Below are 20,273 nucleotides of genomic sequence, written 5' to 3'. Positions count from 1 at the left end.
TCCTGCTTTTGGCAATTTTTGTCATAAAAAAAAACAGTAATAGTGCCTCCCTGACTGTTCAGACACCAATATATCTGTTTAAAAGAGTCTGGTGTAGGCCAGTGAGAAAGAACTGTGGTTTTGCAGTTCCACGGGTCAAATCTCTGTATTATCCTGCTTTTGGAATTTTTTGTCGTAAAAAAAAAACTGTAATAGAGTCTCCCTGACTGTTCAGACACCAATATATCTGTTTAAAAGCGTCTGGTGTAGGCCAGAGAAATAGAACTGTGGTTTTGCAGTTCCATGGGTCAAATCTCTATATTATCCTGCTTTTGGCATTTTTCAGTAAAAAAAAAACTGTAGTAGTGTCTCCCTGACTGTTCAGACACAAATATATCTGTTTAAAAGAGTCTGGTGTAGGCTAGAAAAATAGAACTGTGGTATTGCAGTTCCACGGGTCTAATCTCTACTTATCCTGCTTTTGGCATTTTTTGCGTAAAAAAAACAGTAATAGTGTCTCCCTGACTGTTCAGACACCAATATATCTTTTTAAAAGAGTCTGGTGTAGGCTAGAGAAATAGAGCTGTGGTTTTGCAGTTCCACGGGTCAAATCTCTGTATTATCCTGCTTTTGGCATTTTTTGTCGTAAAAAAAAAACAGTAATAGTGTCTCCCTGACTGTTCAGACACCAATATATCTGTTTAAAAGAGTCTGGTGTAGGCCAGAGAAAAGGAACTGTGGTTTTGCAGTTCCACGGGTCAAATCTCTGTATTATCCTGCTTTTTGCATTTTTTCAGTAAAGAAAAACTGTAATAGTGTCTCCCTGACCCTTCAGACACAATTATATCTGTTTAAAAGAGTCTGGTGTAGGCTAGAGAAATAGAACTGTGGTATTGCAGTTCCACGGGTCTAATCTCTACTTATCCTGCTTTTGGCATTTTTTGCGTAAAAAAAACTGTAATAGTGTCTCCCTGACTGTTCAGACACAATTACTTCTGTTTAAAAGAGTCTTGGGTAGGCCAGAGAAATAGAGCTGTGGTTTTGCCGTTCCACGGATCAAATCTCTGTATTATCCTGCTTTTGGCATTTTTTGTCGTAAAAAAAACAGTAATAGTGTCTCCCTGACTGTTCAGACACCAATATATCTGTTTAAAAGAGTCTGGTGTAGGCCAGAGAAATAGAACTGTGGTTTTGCAGTTCCACGGGTCAAATCTCTATTTATCCTGCTTTTGGCATTTTTTGCGTTAAAAAAACTGTAATAGTTTCTCCCTGTCTGTTCAGACACCAATATATCTTATTAAAAGAGTCTGGTGTAGGCCAGAGAAATAGAACTGTGGTTTTGCAGTTCCATGGGTCAAATCTCTGTATTATCCTGATTTTGGTATTTTTTGCCATGAAAAAAACAGTAATAGTGTCTCCCTGACTGTTCAGACACCAATATATCTGTTAAAAAGATTCTGGCGTAGGCCAGAGAAATAGAACTGTGGTTTTGCAGTTCCACGGGTCAAATCTCTGTATTATCCTGCTTTTGGCATTTTTTGCCGTAAAAAAAAACTGTAATAGTGTCTCTGTGTCTGTTCAGACAACAATATATCTGTTTAAAAGAGTCTGGTGTAGGCCAGAGAAATAGAACTGTGGTTTTGCAATTCCACGGATCAAATCTCTGTATTATCCTGCTTTTGGCATTTTTTCCGTAAAAAAAAACTTTAATAGTGTCTCCCTGACTGTTCAGACACAAACATAACTGTTTAAAAGAGTCTGGTGTAGGCCAGAGAAATAGAACTGTGGTTTTGCAGTTCCACGGAACAAATCTCTGTATTATCCTGCCTTTGGCATTTTTTCCGTAAAAAAAAATTTAATAGTGTCTCCCTGACTGTTCAGACACAAATATAATTGTTTAAAAGAGTCTGGTGAAGGCCAGAGAAAAAGAACTGTGTTTTTTCAGTTCCACGGGTCAAATCTCTATTTATCCTGCTTGTGGCCTTTTTTGCGTAAAAAAAACTGTAATAGTGTCTCCCTGACTGGTCAGACACCAGTAAATCTGTTTAAAAGAGTCTGGTGTAGGCCAGAGAAATAAAACTGTGGTTTTGCAGTTCCACGGGTCAAATCTCTGTATTATCCTGCTTTTGCCATTTTTTCCGTAAAAAAAAAACAGTAATACTGTCTCTGTGACTGTTCAGATACAAATATGTCGGTTTAAAAGAGTCTGGTGTAGGCCAGAGAAAGAGAACTGTGGTTTTGCAGATCCATGGGTTAAATCTCTGTATTATCCAGCTTTTGGCATTTTTTGTCGTAAAAAAAATCTGTAATAGTGTCTCCCTGACTGTTCAGACACCAATATATCTGTTTAAAAGAGTCTGGTGTAGGACAGAGAAATAGAACTGTGGTTTTGAAGTTCCACTGGTCAAATCTCTATATTATCCTACTTTTGGCATTTTTCAATTAAAAAAAAACTGTAATAGTGCCTCCCTGACTGTTCAGACACAAATATATCTGTTTAAAACAGTCTGGTGTAGGCTAGAGAAATAGAACTGTGGTATTGCAGTTCCATGGGTCTAATCTCTACTTATCCTGTTTTTGGCATTTTTTGCGTAAAAAAAACAGTAATAGTGTCTCGCTGACTGTTCAGACACCAATATATCTGTTTAAAAGAGTCTGGTGTAGGCCAGAGAAATAGAGCTGTGGTTTTGCAGTTCCACGGGTCAAATCTCTGTATTATCCTGCTTTTGGCAATTTTTGTCATAAAAAAAAACAGTAATAGTGTCTCCCTGACTGTTCAGACACCAATATATCTGTTTAAAAGAGTCTGGTGTAGGCCAGTGAGAAAGAACTGTGGTTTTGCAGTTCCACGGGTCAAATCTCTGTATTATCCTGCTTTTGGAATTTTTTGTCGTAAAAAAAAAACTGTAATAGAGTCTCCCTGACTGTTCAGACACCAATATATCTGTTTAAAAGAGTCTGGTGTAGGCCAGAGAAATAGAACTGTGGTTTTGCAGTTCCATGGGTCAAATCTCTATATTATCCTGCTTTTGGCATTTTTCAGTAAAAAAAAAACTGTAGTAGTGTCTCCCTGACTGTTCAGACACAAATATATCTGTTTAAAAGAGTCTGGTGTAGGCTAGAAAAATAGAACTGTGGTATTGCAGTTCCACGGGTCTAATCTCTACTTATCCTGCTTTTGGCATTTTTTGCGTAAAAAAAACAGTAATAGTGTCTCCCTGACTGTTCAGACACCAATATATCTTTTTAAAAGAGTCTGGTGTAGGCTAGAGAAATAGAGCTGTGGTTTTGCAGTTCCACGGGTCAAATCTCTGTATTATCCTGCTTTTGGCATTTTTTGTCGTAAAAAAAAAACAGTAATAGTGTCTCCCTGACTGTTCAGACACCAATATATCTGTTTAAAAGAGTCTGGTGTAGGCCAGAGAAAAGGAACTGTGGTTTTGCAGTTCCACGGGTCAAATCTCTGTATTATCCTGCTTTTTGCATTTTTTCAGTAAAGAAAAACTGTAATAGTGTCTCCCTGACCCTTCAGACACAATTATATCTGTTTAAAAGAGTCTGGTGTAGGCTAGAGAAATAGAACTGTGGTATTGCAGTTCCACTGGTCTAATCTCTACTTATCCTGCTTTTGGCATTTTTTGCGTAAAAAAAACTGTAATAGTGTCTCCCTGACTGTTCAGACACAATTACTTCTGTTTAAAAGAGTCTTGGGTAGGCCAGAGAAATAGAGCTGTGGTTTTGCCGTTCCACGGATCAAATCTCTGTATTATCCTGCTTTTGGCATTTTTTGTCGTAAAAAAAACAGTAATAGTGTCTCCCTGACTGTTCAGACACCAATATATCTGTTTAAAAGAGTCTGGTGTAGGCCAGAGAAATAGAACTGTGGTTTTGCAGTTCCACGGGTCAAATCTCTATTTATCCTGCTTTTGGCATTTTTTGCGTTAAAAAAACTGTAATAGTTTCTCCCTGTCTGTTCAGACATCAATATATCTTATTAAAAGAGTCTGGTGTAGGCCAGAGAAATAGAACTGTGGTTTTGCAGTTCCATGGGTCAAATCTCTGTATTATCCTGATTTTGGTATTTTTTGCCATGAAAAAAACAGTAATAGTGTCTCCCTGACTGTTCAGACACCAATATATCTGTTAAAAAGATTCTGGCGTAGGCCAGAGAAATAGAACTGTGGTTTTGCAGTTCCATGGGTCAAATCTCTGTATTATCCTGCTTTTGGCATTTTTTGCCGTAAAAAAAAACTGTAATAGTGTCTCTGTGTCTGTTCAGACAACAATATATCTGTTTAAAAGAGTCTGGTGTAGGCCAGAGAAATAGAACTGTGGTTTTGCAATTCCACGGATCAAATCTCTGTATTATCCTGCTTTTGGCATTTTTTCCGTAAAAAAAAACTTTAATAGTGTCTCCCTGACTGTTCAGACACAAACATAACTGTTTAAAAGAGTCTGGTGTAGGCCAGAGAAATAGAACTGTGGTTTTGCAGTTCCACGGAACAAATCTCTGTATTATCCTGCCTTTGGCATTTTTTCCGTAAAAAAAAATTTAATAGTGTCTCCCTGACTGTTCAGACACAAATATAACTGTTTAATAGAGTCTGGTGAAGGCCAGAGAAAAAGAACTGTGTTTTTTCAGTTCCACGGGTCAAATCTCTATTTATCCTGCTTGTGGCCTTTTTTGCGTAAAAAAAACTGTAATAGTGTCTCCCTGACTGGTCAGACACCAGTAAATCTGTTTAAAAGAGTCTGGTGTAGGCCAGAGAAATAAAACTGTGGTTTTGCAGTTCCACGGGTCAAATCTCTGTATTATCCTGCTTTTGCCATTTTTTCCGTAAAAAAAAAACAGTAATACTGTCTCTGTGACTGTTCAGATACAAATATGTCGGTTTAAAAGAGTCTGGTGTAGGCCAGAGAAAGAGAACTGTGGTTTTGCAGATCCATGGGTTAAATCTCTGTATTATCCTGCTTTTGGCATTTTTTGCTGTAAAAAAACCCGTAATAGTTTCTCCCTGACTGTTCAGACACCAATATATCTGTTTAAAAGAGTCTGGTGTAGGCCAGAGAAATAGAACTGTGGTTTTGCAGTTCCACGGATCAAATCTCTGTATTATCCTGCTTTTGGCATTTTTTGTCGTAAAAAAAAACAGTAATAGTGTCTCCCTGACTGTTCAGACACCAATATATCTGTTTAAAAGAGTCTGGTGTAGGCCAGAGAAATAGAACTGTGGTTTTGCAGTTCCACAGGTCAAATCTCTGTATTATCCTGCTTTTTGCATTTTTTCAGTAAAAAAAAACTGTAATAGTGTCTCCCTGACTCTTCAGACACAATTATATCTGTTTAAAAGAGTCTGGTGTAGGCTAGAGAAATAGAACTGTGGTATTGCAGTTCCATGGGTCTAATCTCTACTTATCCTGCTTTTGGCATTTTTTGCGTAAAAAAGACAGTAATAGTGTCTCCCTGACTTTTCAGACACCAATATTTCTGTTTAAAAGAGTCTGGTGTAGGCCAGAGAAATAGAACTGTGGTTTTGCAGTTCCACGGGTCAAATCTCTGTATTATCCTGCTTTTGGCATTTTTTGCCGTAAAAAAAATCTGTAATAGTGTCTCTGTGTCTGTTCAGACACCAATATATCTGTTTAAAAGAGTCTGGTGTAGGCCAGAGAAATATAACTGTGGTTTTGCAATTCCACGGGTCAAATCTCTGTATTATCCTGCTTTTGGCATTTTTTCCGTAAAAAAAAAACTTTAATAGTGTCTCCCTGACTGTTCAGACACAAATATAACTGTTTAAAAGAGTCTGGTGTAGGCCAGAGAAAAAGAACTGTGGTTTTTCAGTTCCACGGGTCAAATCTCTATTTATCCAGCTTTTGGCCTTTTTTGCGTACAAAAAAACTGTAATAGTGTCTCCCTGACTGGTCAGACACCAGTAAATCTGTTTAAAAGAGTCTGGTGTAGGCCAGAGAAATAAAACTGTGGTTTTGCAGTTCCACGCGTCAAATCTCTGTATTATCCTGCTTTTGTCATTTTTTCCGTAAAAAAAAAACAGTAATACTGTCTCTGTGACTGTTCAGATACAAATATGTCGGTTTAAAAGAGTCTGGTGTAGGCCAGAGAAATAGAACTGTGGTTTTGCAGTTCCACGGGTCAAATCTCTGTATTATCCAGCTTTTGGCATTTTTTGTCGTAAAAAAAAACTGTAATAGTGTCTCCCTGACTGTTCAGACACCAATATATCTGTTTAAAAGAGTCTGGTGTAGGACAGAGAAATAGAACTGTGGTTTTGAAGTTCCACTGGTCAAATCTCTATATTATCCTACTTTTGGCATTTTTCAATTAAAAAAAAACTGTAATAGTGCCTCCCTGACTGTTCAGACACAAATATATCTGTTTAAAAGAGTCTGGTGTAGGCTAGAAAAATAGAACTGTGGTATTGCAGTTCCACGGGTCTAATCTCTACTTATCCTGCTTTTGGCATTTTTTGCGTAAAAAAAACAGTAATAGTGTCTCCCTGACTGTTCAGACACCAATATATCTTTTTAAAAGAGTCTGGTGTAGGCTAGAGAAATAGAGCTGTGGTTTTGCAGTTCCACGGGTCAAATCTCTGTATTATCCTGCTTTTGGCATTTTTTGTCGTAAAAAAAACAGTAATAGTGTCTCCCTGACTGTTCAGACACCAATATATCTGTTTAAAAGAGTCTGGTGTAGGCCAGAGAAAAAGAACTGTGGTTTTGCAGTTCCACGGGTCAAATCTCTGTATTATCCTGCTTTTTGCATTTTTTCAGTAAAAAAAAACTGTAATAGTGTCTCCCTGACCCTTCAGACACAATTATATCTGTTTAAAAGAGTCTGGTGTAGGCTAGAGAAATAGAACTGTGGTATTGCAGTTCCACGGGTCTAATCTCTACTTATCCTGCTTTTGGCATTTTTTGCGTAAAAAAAACTGTAATAGTGTCTCCCTGACTGTTCAGACACAATTACTTCTGTTTAAAAGAGTCTTGGGTAGGCCAGAGGAATAGAGCTGTGGTTTTGCCGTTCCACGGATCAAATCTCTGTATTATCCTGCTTTTGGCATTTTTTGTCGTAAAAAAAACAGTAATAGTGTCTCCCTGACTGTTCAGACACCAATATATCTGTTTAAAAGAGTCTGGTGTAGGCCAGAGAAATAGAACTGTGGTTTTGCAGTTCCACGGGTCAAATCTCTATTTATCCTGCTTTTGGCATTTTTTGCGTTAAAAAAACTGTAATAGTTTCTCCCTGTCTGTTCAGACACCAATATATCTTATTAAAAGAGTCTGGTGTAGGCCAGAGAAATAGAACTGTGGTTTTGCAGTTCCATGGGTCAAATCTCTGTATTATCCTGATTTTGGTATTTTTTGCCATGAAAAAAACAGCAATAGTGTCTCCCTGACTGTTCAGACACCAATATATCTGTTAAAAAGATTCTGGCGTAGGCCAGAGAAATAGAACTGTGGTTTTGCAGTTCCACGGGTCAAATCTCTGTATTATCCTGCTTTTGGCATTTTTTGCCGTAAAAAAAAACTGTAATAGTGTCTCTGTGTCTGTTCAGACAACAATATATCTGTTTAAAAGAGTCTGGTGTAGGCCAGAGAAATAGAACTGTGGTTTTGCAATTCCACGGGTCAAATCTCTGTATTATCCTGCTTTTGGCATTTTTTCCGTAAAAAAAAACTTTAATAGTGTCTCCCTGACTGTTCAGACACAAACATAACTGTTTAAAAGAGTCTGGTGTAGGCCAGAGAAATAGAACTGTGGTTTTGCAGTTCCACGGAACAAATCTCTGTATTATCCTGCTTTTGGCATTTTTTCCGTAAAAAAAAATTTAATAGTGTCTCCCTGACTGTTCAGACACAAATATAACTGTTTAAAAGAGTCTGGTGAAGGCCAGAGAAAAAGAACTGTGTTTTTTCAGTTCCACGGGTCAAATCTCTATTTATCCTGCTTGTGGCCTTTTTTGCGTAAAAAAAACTGTAATAGTGTCTCCCTGACTGGTCAGACACCAGTAAATCTGTTTAAAAGAGTCTGGTGTAGGCCAGAGAAATAAAACTGTGGTTTTGCAGTTCCACGGGTCAAATCTCTGTATTATCTTGCTTTTGCCATTTTTTCCGTAAAAAAAAAACAGTAATACTGTCTCTGTGACTGTTCAGATACAAATATGTCGGTTTAAAAGAGTCTGGTGTAGGCCAGAGAAAGAGAACTGTGGTTTTGCAGATCCATGGGTTAAATCTCTGTATTATCCTGCTTTTGGCATTTTTTGCTGTAAAAAAACCCGTAATAGTTTCTCCCTGACTGTTCAGACACCAATATTTATGTTTAAAAGAGTCTGGTGTAGGCTAGAGAAATGGAACTGTGGTATTGCAGTTCCACGGGTCTAATCTCTACTTATCCTGCTTTTGGCATTTTTTGCGTAAAAAAAACTGTAATAGTGTCTCCCTGACTGTTCAGACACAAATATTTCTGTTTAAAAGAGTCTTGGGTAGGCCAGAGAAATAAAGCTGTGGTTTTGCAGTTCCACGGGTCAAATCTCTGTATTATCCAGCTTTTGGCATTTTTTGTCGTAAAAAAAAACTGTAATAGTGTCTCCCTGACTGTTCAGACACCAATATTTATGTTTAAAAGAGTCTGGTGTAGGCTAGAGAAATGGAACTGTGGTATTGCAGTTCCACGGGTCTAATCTCTACTTATCCTGCTTTTGGCATTTTTTGCGTAAAAAAAACTGTAATAGTGTCTCCCTGACTGTTCAGACACAAATATTTCTGTTTAAAAGAGTCTTGGGTAGGCCAGAGAAATAAAGCTGTGGTTTTGCAGTTCCACGGATCAAATCAATGTATTATTCTGCTTTTGGCATTTTTTGTCGTAAAAAAAAACAGTAATAGTGTCTCCCTGACTGTTCAGACACCAATATATCTGTTTAAAAGAGTCTGGTGTAGGCCAGAGAAATAGAACTGTGGTTTTGCAGTTCCACAGGTCAAATCTCTGTATTATCCAGCTTTTTGCATTTTTTCAGTAAAAAAAAACTGTAATAGTGTCTCCCTGACTCTTCAGACACAATTATGTCTGTTTAAAACAGTCTGGTGTAGGCTAGAGAAATAGAACTGTGGTTTTGCAGTTCCACGGGTCAAATCTCTCTTTATCCTGCTTTTGGCATTTTTTGCGTTAAAAAAACTGTAATAGTTTCTCCCTGTCTGTTCAGACACCAATATATCTGATTAAAAGAGTCTGGTGTAGGCCAGAGAAATAGAACTGTGTTTTTGCAGTTCCATTGGTCAAATCTCTGTATTATCCTGCTTTTGGTATTTTTTGCCATGAAAAAAACAGTAATATTGTCTCCCTGACTGTTCAGACACCAATATATCTGTTTAAAAGAGTCTGGCGTAGTCCAGAGAAATAGAACTGTGGTTTTGCAATTCCACGGGTCAAATCTCTGCATTATCCTGCTTTTGGCATTTTTTCCGTAAAAAAAAACTTTAATAATGTCTCCCTGACTGTTCAGACACAAATATAACTGTTTAAAAGAGTCTGGTGTAGGCCAGAGAAATAGAACTGTGGTTTTGAAGTTCCAAGGGTCAAATCTCTATATTATCCTACCTTTGGCATTTTTCAGTAAAAAAAAAACTGTAGTAGTGTCTCCCTGACTGTTCATACACAAATATATCTGTTTAAAACAGTCTGGTGTAGGCTAGAGAAATAGAACTGTGGTATTGCAGTTCCATGGGTCTAATCTCTACTTATCCTGCTTTTGGCATTTTTTGCGTAAAAAAAACAGTAATAGTGTCTCCCTGACTGTTCAGACACCAATATATCTGTTTAAAAGAGTCTGGTGTAGGCCAGAGAAATAGAACTGTGGTTTTGCAGTTCCATGGGTCAAATCTCTGTATTATCCTGCTTTTGGCAATTTTTGTCATAAAAAAAAACATTAATAGTGTCTCCCTGACTGTTCAGACACCAATATATCTGTTTAAAAGAGTTTGGTGTAGGCCAGAGAGAAAGAACTGTGGTTTTGCAGTTCCACGGGTCAAATCTCTGTATTATCCTGCTTTTGGCATTTTCTGTCGTAAAAAAAAAAACTGTAATAGAGTCTCCCTGACTATTCAGACACCAATATATCTGTTTAAAAGAGTCTGGTGTAGGCCAGAGAAATAGAACTGTGGTTTTGCAGTTCCACGGGTCAAATCTCTATATTATCCTGCTTTTGGCATTTTTCAGTAAAAAAAAACTGTAGTAGTGTCTCCCTGACTGTTCAGACACAAATATATCTGTTTAAAAGAGTCTGGTGTAGGCTAGAGAAATAGAACTGTGGTATTGCAGTTCCGCGGGTCTAATCTCTACTTATCCTGCTTTTGGCATTTTTTGCATAAAAAAAACAGTAATAGTGTCTCCCTGACTGCTAAGACACCAATATATCTTTTTAAAAGAGTCTGGTGTAGGCCAGAGAAATAGAGCTGTGGTTTTGCAGTTCCACGGGTCAAATCTCTGTATTATCCTGCTTTTGGCATTTTTTGTCGTAAAAAAAAAACAGTAATAGTGTCTCCCTGACTGTTAAGACACCAATATATCTGTTTGAAAGAGTCTGGTGTAGGCCAGAGAAAAAGAACTGTGGTTTTGAAGTTCCACGGGTCAAATCTCTGTATTATCCTGCTTTTTGCATTTTTTCAGTAAAAAAAAAACTGTAATAGTGTCTCCCTGACCCTTCAGACACAATTATATCTGTTTAAAAGAGTCTGGTGTAGGCTAGAGAAATAGAACTGTGGTTTTGCAGTTCGACGGGTCAAATCTCTGTATAATCCTGCTTTTGGCATTTTTTGCATAAAAAAAAACAGTAATAGTGTCTTCCTGACTGTTTAGACAACAATATATATATTTAAAAGAGTCTGGTGTAGGCCAGAGAAATAGAACTGTGGTTTTTCAGTTCCACGGGTTAAATCTCTGTATTATCCTGCTTTTGGCATTTTTTGCGTAAAAAAAACAGTAATAGTGTCTCCCTGACTGTTCAGACACCAATATATCTGTTTAAAAGAGTCTGGTGTAGGCCAGAGAAATAGAACTGTGGTTTTGCAGTTCCATGGGTCAAATCTCTGTATTATCCTGCTTTTGGCAATTTTTGTCATAAAAAAAAACATTAATAGTGTCTCCCTGACTGTTCAGACACCAATATATCTGTTTAAAAGAGTTTGGTGTAGGCCAGAGAGAAAGAACTGTGGTTTTGCAGTTCCACGGGTCAAATCTCTGTATTATCCTGCTTTTGGCATTTTCTGTCGTAAAAAAAAAAACTGTAATAGAGTCTCCCTGACTATTCAGACACCAATATATCTGTTTAAAAGAGTCTGGTGTAGGCCAGAGAAATAGAACTGTGGTTTTGCAGTTCCACGGGTCAAATCTCTATATTATCCTGCTTTTGGCATTTTTCAGTAAAAAAAAACTGTAGTAGTGTCTCCCTGACTGTTCAGACACAAATATATCTGTTTAAAAGAGTCTGGTGTAGGCTAGAGAAATAGAACTGTGGTATTGCAGTTCCGCGGGTCTAATCTCTACTTATCCTGCTTTTGGCATTTTTTGCATAAAAAAAACAGTAATAGTGTCTCCCTGACTGCTAAGACACCAATATATCTTTTTAAAAGAGTCTGGTGTAGGCCAGAGAAATAGAGCTGTGGTTTTGCAGTTCCACGGGTCAAATCTCTGTATTATCCTGCTTTTGGCATTTTTTGTCGTAAAAAAAAAACAGTAATAGTGTCTCCCTGACTGTTAAGACACCAATATATCTGTTTGAAAGAGTCTGGTGTAGGCCAGAGAAAAAGAACTGTGGTTTTGAAGTTCCACGGGTCAAATCTCTGTATTATCCTGCTTTTTGCATTTTTTCAGTAAAAAAAAAACTGTAATAGTGTCTCCCTGACCCTTCAGACACAATTATATCTGTTTAAAAGAGTCTGGTGTAGGCTAGAGAAATAGAACTGTGGTTTTGCAGTTCGACGGGTCAAATCTCTGTATAATCCTGCTTTTGGCATTTTTTGCATAAAAAAAAACAGTAATAGTGTCTTCCTGACTGTTTAGACAACAATATATATATTTAAAAGAGTCTGGTGTAGGCCAGAGAAATAGAACTGTGGTTTTTCAGTTCCACGGGTTAAATCTCTGTATTATCCTGCTTTTGGCATTTTTTGCCATAAAAAAAACCGTATTAGTGTCTACCTGTCTGTTCAGACACCAATATATCTGTTTAAAAGAGTCTGGTGTAGGCCAGAGAAATAGAACTGTGGTTTTGCAATTCCACGGGTCAAATCTCTGTATTATCCTGCTTTTGGCATTTTTTCCGTAAAAAAAAAACTTTAATAGTGTCTCCCTGACTGGTCAGACACCAGTAAATCTGTTTAAAAGAGTCTGGTGTAGGCCAGAGAAACAAAACTGTGGTTTTGCAGTTCCACTGGTCAAATCTCTGTATTATCCTGCTTTTGGCATTTTTTCCGTAAAAAAAAAACAGTAATACTGTCTCCGTGACTATTCAGATACAAATATGTCGGTTTAAAGAGTCTGGTGTAGGCCAGAGAAATAGAACTGTGGTTTTGCAGATCCATGGGTCAAATCTCTGTATTATCCTGCTTTTGGAATTTTTTGTCGTAAAAAAAAATTGTAATAGTGTCTCCCTGACTGTTCAGACACAAATATATCTGTTTAAAAGAGTCTGGTGTAGGCTAGAGAAATAGAACTGTGGTATAGCAGTTCCACGGGTCAAATCTCTACTTATCCTGCTTTTGGCATTTTTTGCATAAAAAAAAGAGTAATAGTGTCTCCCTGACTGTTTAGACACCAATATATCTGTTTAAAAGAGTCTGGTGTAGGCCAGAGAAATAGAGCTGTGGTTTTGCAGTTCCACGGATCAAATCTCTGTATTATCCTGCTTTTGGCATTTTTTGTCGTAAAAAAAAACAGTAATAGTGTCTCCCTGACTGTTCAGACACCAATATATCTGTTTAAAAGAGTCTGGTGTAGGCCAGAGAAATAGAACTGTGGTTTTGCAGTTCCACAGGTCAAATCTCTGTATTATCCTGCTTTTTGCATTTTTTCAGTAAAAAAAAACTGTAATAGTGTCTCCCTGACTCTTCAGACACATTTATATCTGTTTAAAAGAGTCTGGTGTAGGCTAGAGAAATAGAACTGTGGTATTGCAGTTCCATGGGTCTAATCTCTACTTATCCTGCTTTTGGCATTTTTTGCGTAAAAAAGACAGTAATAGTGTCTCCCTGACTTTTCAGACACCAATATTTCTGTTTAAAAGAGTCTGGTGTAGGCCAGAGAAATAGAACTGTGGTTTTGCAGTTCCACGGGTCAAATCTCTGTATTATCCTGCTTTTGGCATTTTTTGCCGTAAAAAAAAACTGTAATAGTGTCTCTGTGTCTGTTCAGACACCAATATATCTGTTTAAAAGAGTCTGGTGAAGGCCAGAGAAATAGAACTGTGGTTTTGCAATTCCACGGGTCAAATCTCTGTATTATCCTGCTTTTGGCATTTTTTCCGTAAAAAAAAAACTTTAATAGTGTCTCCCTGACTGTTCAGACACAAATATAACTGTTTAAAAGAGTCTGGTGTAGGCCAGAGTAAAAGAACTGTGGTTTTTCAGTTCCACGGGTCAAATCTCTATTTATCCAGCTTTTGGCCTTTTTTGCGTACAAAAAAACTGTAATAGTGTCTCCCTGACTGGTCAGACACCAGTAAATCTGTTTAAAAGAGTCTGGTGTAGGCCAGAGAAAAAAAACTGTGGTTTTGCAGTTCCACGCGTCAAATCTCTGTATTATCCTGCTTTTGCCATTTTTTCGTAAAAAAAAAACAGTAATACTGTCTCTGTGACTGTTCAGATACAAATATGTCGGTTTAAAAGAGTCTGGTGTAGGCCAGAGAAATAGAACTGTGGTTTTTCAGTTCCACGGGTCAAATCTCTGTATTATCCAGCTTTTGGCATTTTTTGTCGTAAAAAAAAACTGTAATAGTGTCTCCCTGACTGTTCAGACACCAATATATCTGTTTAAAAGAGTCTGGTGTAGGCCAGAGAAATAGAACTGTGGTTTTGAAGTTCCACGGGTCAAATCTCTATATTATCCTACTTTTGGCATTTTTCAGTTAAAAAAAAACTGTAATAGTGTGTCCCTGACTGTTCAGACACAAATATATCTGTTTAAAACAGTCTGGTGTAGGCTAGAGAAATAGAACTGTGGTATTGAAGTTCCATGGGTCTAATCTCTACTTATCCTGTTTTTGGCATTTTTTGCGTAAAAAAAACAGTAATAGTGTCTCCCTGACTGTTCAGACACCAATATATCTGTTTAAAAGAGTCTGGTGTAGGCCAGAGAAATAGAGCTGTGGTTTTGCAGTTCCACGGGTCAAATCTCTGTATTATCCTGCTTTTGGCAATTTTTGTCATAAAAAAAAAATAGTAATAGTGTCTCCCTGACTGTTCAGACACCAATATATCTGTTTAAAAGAGTCTGGTGTAGGCCAGAGAAATAGAACTGTGGTTTTGCAGTTCCATGGGTCAAATCTCTATATTATCCTGCTTTTGGCATTTTTCAGTAAAAAAAAACTGTAGTAGTGTCTCCCTGACTGTTCAGACACAAATATATCTGTTTAAAAGAGTCTGGTGTAGGCTAGAAAAATAGAACTGTGGTATTGCAGTTCCACGGGTCTAATCTCTACTTATCCTGCTTTTGGCATTTTTTGCGTAAAAAAAACAGTAATAGTGTCTCCCTGACTGTTCAGACACAATTACTTCTGTATAAAAGAGTCTTGGGTAGGCCAGAGAAATAGAGCTGTGGTTTTGCCGTTCCACGGATCAAATCTCTGTATTATCCTGCTTTTGGCATTTTTTGTCGTAAAAAAAACAGTAATAGTGTCTCCCTGACTGTTCAGACACCAATATATCTGTTTAAAAGAGTCTGGTGTAGGCCAGAGAAATAGAACTGTGGTTTTGCAGTTCCACGGGTCAAATCTCTATTTATCCTGCTTTTGGCATTTTTTGCGTTAAAAAAACTGTAATAGTTTCTCCCTGTCTGTTCAGACACCAATATATCTTATTAAAAGAGTCTGGTGTAGGCCAGAGAAATAGAACTGTGGTTTTGCAGTTCCATGGGTCAAATCTCTGTATTATCCTGATTTTGGTATTTTTTGCCATGAAAAAAACAGTAATAGTGTATCCCTGACTGTTCAGACACCAATATATCTGTTAAAAAGATTCTGGCGTAGGCCAGAGAAATAGAACTGTGGTTTTGCAGTTCCAAGGCTCAAATCTCTGTATTATCCTGCTTTTGGCATTTTTTCCGTAAAAAAAAACTTTAATAGTGTCTCCCTGACTGTTCAGACACAAACATAACTGTTTAAAAGAGTCTGGTGTAGGCCAGAGAAATAGAACTGTGGTTTTGTAGTTCCACGGATCAAATCTCTGTATTATCCTGCTTTTGGCATTTTTTCCGTAAAAATAAATTTAATAGTGTCTCCCTGACTGTTCAGACACAAATATAACTGTTTAAAAGAGTCTGGTGAAGGCCAGAGAAAAAGAACTGTGGTTTTTCAGTTCCACGGGTCAAATCTCTATTTATCCTGCTTGTGGCCTTTTTTGCGTAAAAAAAACTGTAATAGTGTCTCCCTGACTGGTCAGACACCAGTAAATCTGTTTAAAAGAGTCTGGTGTAGGCCAGAGAAATAAAACTGTGGTTTTGCAGTTCCACGGGTCAAATCTCTGAATTATCCTGCTTTTGCCATTTTTTCCGTAAAAAAAAAACAGTAATACTGTCTCTGTGACTGTTCAAATACAAAAATGTCGGTTTAAAAGAGTCTGGTGTAGGCCAGAGAAAGAGAACTGTGGTTTTGCAGATCCATGGGTTAAATCTCTGTATTATCCTGCTTTTGGCATTTTTTGCTGTAAAAAAACCCGTAATAGTTTCTCCCTGACTGTTCAGACACCAATATATCTGTTTAAAAGAGTCTTGTGTAGGCCAGAGAAATAGAACTGTGGTTTTGCAGTTCCACGGGTCAAATCTCTGTATTATCCAGCTTTTGGCATTTTTTGTCGTAAAAAAAAACTGTAATAGTGTCTCCCTGACTGTTCAGACACCAATATATCTGTTTAAAAGAGTCTGGTGTAGGCCAGAGAAATAGAACTGTGGTTTTGAAGTTCCACGGGTCAAATCTCTATATTATCCTACTTTTGGCATTTTTCAGTTAAAAAAAAACTGTATTAGTGTCTCCCTGACTATTCAGACACAAATATATCTGTTTAAAACAGTCTGGTGTAGGCTAGAGAAATAGAACTGTGGTATTGCAGTTCCACGGGTCTAATCTCTACTTATCCTGCTTTTGGCATTTTTTGCGTAAAAAAAACTGTAATAGTGTCTCCCTGACTGTTCAGACACAAATATTTCTGTTTAAAAGAGTCTTGGGTAGGCCAGAGAAATAAAGCTGTGGTTTTGCAGTTCCACGGATCAAATCTCTGTATTATTCTGCTTTTGGCATTTTTTGTCGTAAAAAAAAACAGTAATAGTGTCTCCCTGACTGTTCAGACACCAATATATCTGTTTAAAAGAGTCTGGCGTAGTCCAGAGAAATAGAACTGTGGTTTTGCAATTCCACGGGTCAAATCTCTGTATTATCCTGCTTTTGGCATTTTTTCCGTAAAAAAAAACTTTAATAATGTCTCCCTGACTGTTCAGACACAAATATAACTGTTTAAAAGAGTCTGGTGTAGGCCAGAGAAAATGAACTGTGGTTTTGCAGTTCCACAGGTCAAATCTCTGTATTATCCTGCTTTTTGCATTTTTTCAGTAAAAAAAAACTGTAATAGTGTCTCCCTGACTCTTCAGACACAATTATATCTGTTTAAAAGAGTCTGGTGTAGGCTAGAGAAATAGAACTGTGGTATTGCAGTTCCATGGGTCTAATCTCTACTTATCCTGCTTTTGGCATTTTTTGCGTAAAAAAGACAGTAATAGTGTCTCCCTGACTTTTCAGACACCAATATTTCTGTTTAAAAGAGTCTGGTGTAGGCCAGAGAAATAGAACTGTGGTTTTGCAGTTCCACGGGTCAAATCTCTGTATTATCCTGCTTTTGGCATTTTTTGCCGTAAAAAAAAACTGTAATAGTGTCTCTGTGTCTGTTCAGACACCAATATATCTGTTTAAAAGAGTCTGGTGAAGGCCAGAGAAATAGAACTGTGGTTTTGCAATTCCACGGGTCAAATCTCTGTATTATCCTGCTTTTGGCATTTTTTCCGTAAAAAAAAAACTTTAATAGTGTCTCCCTGACTGTTCAGACACAAATATAACTGTTTAAAAGAGTCTGGTGTAGGCCAGAGTAAAAGAACTGTGGTTTTTCAGTTCCACGGGTCAAATCTCTATTTATCCAGCTTTTGGCCTTTTTTGTGTACAAAAAAACTGTAATAGTGTCTCCCTGACTGGTCAGACACCAGTAAATCTGTTTAAAAGAGTCTGGTGTAGGCCAGAGAAAAAAAACTGTGGTTTTGCAGTTCCACGCGTCAAATCTCTGTATTATCCTGCTTTTGCCATTTTTTCGTAAAAAAAAAAACAGTAATACTGTCTCTGTGACTGTTCAGATACAAATATGTCGGTTTAAAAGAGTCTGGTGTAGGCCAGAGAAATAGAACTGTGGTTTTGCAGTTCCACGGGTCAAATCTCTGTATTATCCAGCTTTTGGCATTTTTTGTCGTAAAAAAAAACTGTAATAGTGTCTCCCTGACTGTTCAGACACCAATATATCTGTTTAAAAGAGTCTGGTGTAGGCCAGAGAAATAGAACTGTGGTTTTGAAGTTCCACGGGTCAAATCTCTATATTATCCTACTTTTGGCATTTTTCAGTTAAAAAAAAACTGTAATAGTGTGTCCCTGACTGTTCAGACACAAATATATCTGTTTAAAACAGTCTGGTGTAGGCTAGAGAAATAGAACTGTGGTATTGCAGTTCCATGGGTCTAATCTCTACTTATCCTGTTTTTGGCATTTTTTGCGTAAAAAAAACAGTAATAGTGTCTCCCTGACTGTTCAGACACCAATATATCTGTTTAAAAGAGTCTGGTGTAGGCCAGAGAAATAGAGCTGTGGTTTTGCAGTTCCACGGGTCAAATCTCTGTATTATCCTGCTTTTGGCAATTTTTGTCATAAAAAAAAAATAGTAATAGTGTCTCCCTGACTGTTCAGACACCAATATATCTGTTTAAAAGAGTCTGGTGTAGGCCAGAGAAATAGAACTGTGGTTTTGCAGTTCCATGGGTCAAATCTCTATATTATCCTGCTTTTGGCATTTTTCAGTAAAAAAAAACTGTAGTAGTGTCTCCCTGACTGTTCAGACACAAATATATCTGTTTAAAAGAGTCTGGTGTAGGCTAGAAAAATAGATCTGTGGTATTGCAGTTCCACGGGTCTAATCTCTACTTATCCTGCTTTTGGCATTTTTTGCGTAAAAAAAACAGTAATAGTGTCTCCCTGACTGTTCAGACACAATTACTTCTGTATAAAAGAGTCTTGGGTAGGCCAGAGAAATAGAGCTGTGGTTTTGCCGTTCCATGGATCAAATCTCTGTATTATCCTGCTTTTGGCATTTTTTGTCGTAAAAAAAACAGTAATAGTGTCTCCCTGACTGTTCAGACACCAATATATCTGTTTAAAAGAGTCTGGTGTAGGCCAGAGAAATAGAACTGTGGTTTTGCAGTTCCACGGGTCAAATCTCTATTTATCCTGCTTTTGGCATTTTTTGCGTTAAAAAAACTGTAATAGTTTCTCCCTGTCTGTTCAGACACCAATATATCTTATTAAAAGAGTCTGGTGTAGGCCAGAGAAATAGAACTGTGGTTTTGCAGTTCCATGGGTCAAATCTCTGTATTATCCTGATTTTGGTATTTTTTGCCATGAAAAAAACAGTAATAGTGTATCCCTGACTGTTCAGACACCAATATATCTGTTAAAAAGATTCTGGCGTAGGCCAGAGAAATAGAACTGTGGTTTTGCAGTTCCAAGGCTCAAATCTCTGTATTATCCTGCTTTTGGCATTTTTTCCGTAAAAAAAAAACTTTAATAGTGTCTCCCTGACTGTTCAGACACAAACATAACTGTTTAAAAGAGTCTGGTGTAGGCCAGAGAAATAGAACTGTGGTTTTGTAGTTCCACGGATCAAATCTCTGTATTATCCTGCTTTTGGCATTTTTTCCGTAAAAATAAATTTAATAGTGTCTCCCTGACTGTTCAGACACAAATATAACTGTTTAAAAGAGTCTGGTGAAGGCCAGAGAAAAAGAACTGTGGTTTTTCAGTTCCACGGGTCAAATCTCTATTTATCCTGCTTGTGGCCTTTTTTGCGTAAAAAAAACTGTAATAGTGTCTCCCTGACTGGTCAGACACCAGTAAATCTGTTTAAAAGAGTCTGGTGTAGGCCAGAGAAATAAAACTGTGGTTTTGCAGTTCCACGGGTCAAATCTCTGAATTATCCTGCTTTTGCCATTTTTTCCGTAAAAAAAAAACAGTAATACTGTCTCTGTGACTGTTCAAATACAAATATGTCGGTTTAAAAGAGTCTGGTGTAGGCCAGAGAAAGAGAACTGTGGTTTTGCAGATCCATGGGTTAAATCTCTGTATTATCCTGCTTTTGGCATTTTTTGCTGTAAAAAAACCCGTAATAGTTTCTCCCTGACTGTTCAGACACCAATATATCTGTTTAAAAGAGTCTTGTGTAGGCCAGAGAAATAGAACTGTGGTTTTGCAGTTCCACGGGTCAAATCTCTGTATTATCCAGCTTTTGGCATTTTTTGTCGTAAAAAAAAACTGTAATAGTGTCTCCCTGACTGTTCAGACACCAATATATCTGTTTAAAAGAGTCTGGTGTAGGCCAGAGAAATAGAACTGTGGTTTTGAAGTTCCACGGGTCAAATCTCTATATTATCCTACTTTTGGCATTTTTCAGTTAAAAAAAAACTGTATTAGTGTCTCCCTGACTATTCAGACACAAATATATCTGTTTAAAACAGTCTGGTGTAGGCTAGAGAAATAGAACTGTGGTATTGCAGTTCCACGGGTCTAATCTCTACTTATCCTGCTTTTGGCATTTTTTGCGTAAAAAAAACTGTAATAGTGTCTCCCTGACTGTTCAGACACAAATATTTCTGTTTAAAAGAGTCTTGGGTAGGCCAGAGAAATAAAGCTGTGGTTTTGCAGTTCCACGGATCAAATCTCTGTATTATTCTGCTTTTGGCATTTTTTGTCGTAAAAAAAAACAGTAATAGT

The sequence above is a fragment of the Phyllobates terribilis genome, unplaced genomic scaffold, assembly GCF_046119375.1.
Source record: "Phyllobates terribilis strain yellow unplaced genomic scaffold, ASM4611937v1 Scaffold_4__5_contigs__length_816908805, whole genome shotgun sequence".
Lineage (NCBI taxonomy): Eukaryota > Metazoa > Chordata > Amphibia > Anura > Dendrobatidae > Phyllobates > Phyllobates terribilis.
Note: the sequence above shows the minus strand (reverse complement) of the source record.